A 5,659-nucleotide genomic window follows, 5' to 3' on the forward strand; every position below is an offset into this window, starting at 1 on the left:
TTCATTATTTGAAGCAACATGCGAATGTGTATGGCTTCGCAGAATGATAAACCACATACAACAATCATGTGGAATGGGTTCGATAAAATCACCTACCATTATCTATGAAGATAATGCGGCCTATGTTGCGCAGATGTAAACAGGATATATCAAGAGTAATATCACCAAGCATATTTCTCCTAAATGTTTTTTCCCATAATCTTTAGAAAAGCGGGGAAATAAGCATTCTGCAAGTCAAATCATGCGACAACCTTGCTGATTTATTTACCAAGTCTCTACCACATTCTACATTCCAGAAATGTGTTCATGGAATTGGTATGCGAAGACTTAGGGACTTGCAGGTGTCAGGGGGAGTCTCTTCTTGAGATATCCTCATTTTAATGACATCACATTATGCTATTTTCTTTGTGAGTATATGTTTCAGGATCTCATCAAAGATTTTATGAAGAACTTTTGAAGGAGAATATTTTGAGATGATAGAGCTTCCCGGACAATCGTGAAGACGATCTACATGGTCAAGCGTAGATTAGGGGGAGTGTTGAGATTAATTTTGTAAAAGGGAAATCTCCCCTTGCCCAACGGCCAAGCGGTTGCATCCGCGGACGCCTGTGTCCCGGCAACCGACGCATCTCTCTGGAACCGACGCCTCCTCTGGATCGTCGTGTCTCTCCAGGAGATATATAAGCGTCCTGTAAACCATCGTCAAGTGATTCGATCATTCTGATTCAAAACAATATGGATAAGATGGAATTAACAATTCTCTTGAGAAGAAATTGAAATACATTTATATGAATGTTAAATATGCAGAGATGTAATTGCCAACATTTTACTATAACCTAACCAATTGGTCACACATTACATCAGATAGTGCACAATCAGAAGCTGGTCACACATTGATAATTGTACTAAATTCATAGAAAAATAGGAAGTATGTGGTGTTATTCTTATTCTGTCTTAACAGGAGACTGTCCGATGCAGGGCAAGAACCAGTTGCATATCTTCTGGAAGAAAAATGTCATGGGCACAAAGGCTTGCTTTGCTAATAGCTGGCTGACTGAACAAAGTCTCACACAATGTGTTCCAAGAAAACTAAACAATACAAAAGTACACTAATGGGCAAATAATCCTTCGAGGAACAAAGCTACCCAGCAAATATCTTTCCCATCCACTCTACACTTGAGCAATCTTTGAGATGAGATAGCAGATAAGACGACTCCCTTGTGTATTCGTGTGGAATAGAAACATGTCAAGAGAAAGAGAACAAAAGGAGATATGGTGGTGCATCAACACTGACTTTCATCTTATGAACCTCGATACTGATATAGTGCACATCTAAAGAACACTACACATGATAGTCAGTCACAACAGGGCATTTCCTGTAATTCTAATATGCTATCACCACCATCAGTACATCAATGAAAATTTTATTTTGCTTCAGCATATCAACATTTTTAAGGTCCTGAACCACATTTCCAGTACCAAAGATCTGCCTTTTGAAAACAAAAACAAACATAATCATTTATATGGGTCTACTAAGATTAAAGATTCAACACTTCAGGCTCTTAAAAGCAAACTTGTATCTTGATCAGTTTAAGCGAAGTAGTTGAATGCAAAGTTGTGATGTGGACAAACATAAGAATAATGTCTCAGGTTTATCTTTTCTAGTACTAAAGAAAATACAAGCTATAAATTAGCAGATATACGAAATGCTATAGCACACGTGCAGCTTCGTATGAAGTATATGTATGAATAGAAAACGAAACATGACTGGATGTTACAAAGAAAGTTGTTCCCAACAGATTGCTAAAGAGCCGATAAAAGCTCTGGATTTGGATAATCAAGCAAAATGCTCAGATTTAATTTAAAAAAAATAAGATTTAACTGTTTTCCATGATCCTATTATAACCAAGTTTAAGCTCGGACCTTTAACATAACTGTTTTTTTACTATTCTACTATCATTATCAACCATTGCACATCATCATAAATGACCGATCCTATCGTTACTAAATAGTACACCACTGAATTTGCTGAACAATACAAACAGTATTACTTAAGTGTTAGCACCAGGAGGGAGGATGAAGGAAGTAAATTAACAGACCATCCAAGCTTACAAAGACCGTAAAAATTATAAGAACGCGCCTTAAAAAAATTCACCAACCGAGATTGGCATAAAACCAAAAACGAAATTCTTGTAAGCTAGCTTCCTGAACATACTACTTATTTTAGCTTTCTAGAAAGTTGTGTCTATATACATCTTGGTGAAGAAAATCTTGTGGCTAGAATTCCTATTAATACCCGGATAATCAAATACTGACACTTGACTATAAAGAAGCAATATTCATATCTACTATCTAATATAAATGGAATACATGTATGGGTGAATTATTTTCCCATGTGTACTGTCTAATTACGCAAGCACTTGCATTACAGACATGATTATAGGTTGACCTCAATGGTGATCGCTTATGTACTTTGAACAACAAGAATGACCATGTTCATCAACTTCCACATTCAGCCTGCACTCAGATTGACTAATATCGAATGTTGGTTTAAGTTGTTGATTGAAAAACTAACAGAGATAAATCGCACCCTATCTACCATTTAGGACTTAGCTGCTCTTTACCTTGTGTTTCCTCAATCGAGATCAATCAGTCCAAAAATAGAAACATATTAACTATAACAATAAGGATTAGAGGTAACATCATAAATTTAAGCAAATGTCTGCCATTCAAAATAACGAAACAACAATGCAAATGATGCTTGGAAAATCCAATTAGTATGTCCATGTTACCTAACCAGAATCTCTTATGTAAATTTAACAATGTAAGGTGCTTCAGGAGGCATAACATCAGTTTGAATAGTTTATGATGTAAGAAGCTTTCCCGAGCTGCACAATGAACATGCAAGGTTGAAATCAAATATGCAGATGCAAAAGAAATACAGAAGTGAAACCGAGTTCTGGAGAGTTTGTTGACATACCAAATAACACATTCGGCAGACATATATTGTCACATAGCCATTAACCGATTTACATCAAACCCCATGAAAGCCAGGAAAATGGTGCATTAGAAATAACCGTGATGTTTCCAGTGACATCTGTGAGCAGGCAACACAAAGTGAAAAAGTCAATGAGTACATGATATTTGAAAGCCATGAAAGGGTATGCAACTATCTAAATAATTAGCTGACTACGCCAAAAGCAATAAAACCCTCTGGTGAGCCACTCGATTGATGGAAATATAAAAAAGGTCAGGCTGAACTATTATTTTGGAGTGGATGAAAACTCTAAACATGTAAATAAATGAGTACGGTATGATGTTCTTTTAGTTGATGCCCTACATTGTGCTTATGAGTTATGAGAGAGATGACCACCCGATCCTTGCATTCCCCACCAGAAAAGAAAAATAAAGCCATCCTAGCAGATGTGGTTAACCTACATTTACACATACATAAAAACCATAGTCAACTTATGGCAAAAGAGCTTACGATGTAAACAAAAAGAAGAATCACCCTAGATTCAAGCAGCTTCAAATGGGGAGGCAGAATAGTAAGAATACAAAACAAGAAAACGGTTGCAGCCCGACACTACAACGTTCAGTGGCACAGCAGAACAACCTCTGCCTCAACCACCTCTTTGAAAGTGCATCTTGGAGCAAGAGCTATGATTGGAAAAAAATGGGAGCATTGTAGCATAAATACTTACATACGCTAATTACAATGTTAGTCACTTCAGACCCTTAGATAGCCTAAAAGGAGCAGTTTTGGTTTATCTATATATATCAAGAAAAGGAACAAAAGATTTCTCTGCAAATAGCAAAAGAACTATATGATAAATCCGCCCCCATCAACGCCAAAGAAAAATAAGGTACCAAACAAATTAAGAAAGACAACAAAACATCCTTGAAATCTAGCTAGATATGAACATCTATTGGATAGGAACAAATAGACTTCCATGCAAAAACAGCCAAGGTAGCCAACAAACCTAAAAGGACAGCAAAAGAATCTACTCTATTGGAGCCTAGCTAGATCTAGACATCTATTAAACCCAATTTGCAGGAACCTAGCTAGACATAAATATATGAGCAAGTCCTAAAACCCATTTAAGAGTGTAGAAACCAACTGTAATATGATTAACGTATGAACAAAATCAATAAATCAGAAACATGGAAGTAGAAGGTCATTATGAACTAAACCTTCATGACTGTTTGGGCCAAATTACACTATAAAATCAACAACAGTAGATGGTTGCACACCTCCAATTTGAGATGTGATTCCATTGGAGCACTTCCTTGCAAAAATAAAGAATACCACACGATGAGAAAAAAGATAAATCCTGAAGGGGTGGAGCTCACCACATCAGGGGTAGGAGGAGGGAGGAGCCATGAGGGCTCATGCCTCGTCCACCTGCAGCAGCAGCTGCTGCTGCTAGTCCAAATCGGAGCAATTGACCCTGTCCACCAGAGGAGCAACTGACCCTGTCCACCAGATCAAAACCGGACCTGGTTGGCTTCCTCTTCTTCTCCTGCTTCCTCCCTTCTCTAAATCCCTCTTTCATCTCGTGCTAGGTACATGAGGCCGATAGGGGTTACCGATCTAGAGGAGAGGGGAACGCATGTTGGGACAAACCCTCCGACGACATACGCCGAGCAGCCTTCCGGCGACACGAACGCCGGACGAACCTCTCTCTCTCCCTCTCTCTCTCGAACGGAGGTAGAAGAAGAAGTACAACACACTAGAGTTTTTCAGGCGACGAACGCCATATGCCGCACGAACGGCGCAACGGCCGCACGCACGGCCTTTCTTTTTCTCTTAACCGGGCACATACCCTGCACTACAATGGACTGGATTACATGGCTTAAATAGCCAGACTCATCGGCCACCCCGCACCCTGAACGCACACATAGCTAATTACCTGGAGTCAACAAACTCTATTCATGCACACACACGGACGCCCACCTCAATATCTCAACCACATGCACCCATATCCATCCGATGCATGCACGTAGCTAACAACTTGGATGTGGCCCAGCTTTGTAGCCGGCCAGACGTAGCGATCACGGACTGCTCGCTCAACCCGGGCACCTTGTGCACGCACGGTCCTCCTGACGATCCGGTCTTCATCATGCGATCACTAGAGCCTCCTGTAACAACCCTCGATTGCCATACGATCGTGAGCCACGAGACACACCGGCTCGACCTAAACACACACGCGCGCACACGCATACAACCGAAACGCATCGATTACAAGATTATTCCTAACAATGCAGTTAGGAGCTGCAGCAAGAGGGGATCAAAGAAGAGGAACGTGAGAGAAAAAGAGATAGAAATGAACCTGCAGATAATCGCATCCGGCATTCCCAGCAGCGGCTCACGTCTCACGCGCTCCTCCTGCCATGTGCAGGCGAGGACGACGGCGGCAGCCCCAGCGGCGGCTCCACGTCTCCCGTGCTCCTCCTGCCGTGTGCACGCGAGGACGACGGTGGCGTTCACAGCAGCGGCTACACGTCTCCCGCGCTCCTCCTGCCGTGTGCACGCGAGGACGACGGCGACGACGCCGGTGAAGTGGACGGCGAGGATCCGGGCGCGGCACAAGACGAGACGACGGCACGTGGGCCTCGTCGCCCGCGGTCCCCATCTCCCTAGATGGGCGGCGTGAGG

At 41.6% G+C, this 5,659-nt stretch overlaps 1 long non-coding RNA gene across 1 annotated transcript; it reads right to left on the minus strand.

Annotated features, from left to right (window-relative positions):
• Positions 1 to 249: 249 nt before the first annotated feature.
• LOC123057680 (uncharacterized) lies at positions 250 to 4,814 on the minus strand. The gene is made up of 3 exons (XR_006426913.1): positions 3,341 to 4,814; positions 2,981 to 3,097; positions 250 to 2,888 (listed from the first exon to the last, which is right to left on the minus strand). It is a non-coding gene; the product is annotated as an uncharacterized lncRNA (long non-coding RNA).
• Between the last annotated feature and the right edge of the window lie 845 nt (positions 4,815 to 5,659).

This window comes from Triticum aestivum, chromosome 3A, assembly GCF_018294505.1.
Source record: "Triticum aestivum cultivar Chinese Spring chromosome 3A, IWGSC CS RefSeq v2.1, whole genome shotgun sequence".
In the NCBI taxonomy this organism is placed as follows: domain Eukaryota; kingdom Viridiplantae; phylum Streptophyta; class Magnoliopsida; order Poales; family Poaceae; genus Triticum; species Triticum aestivum.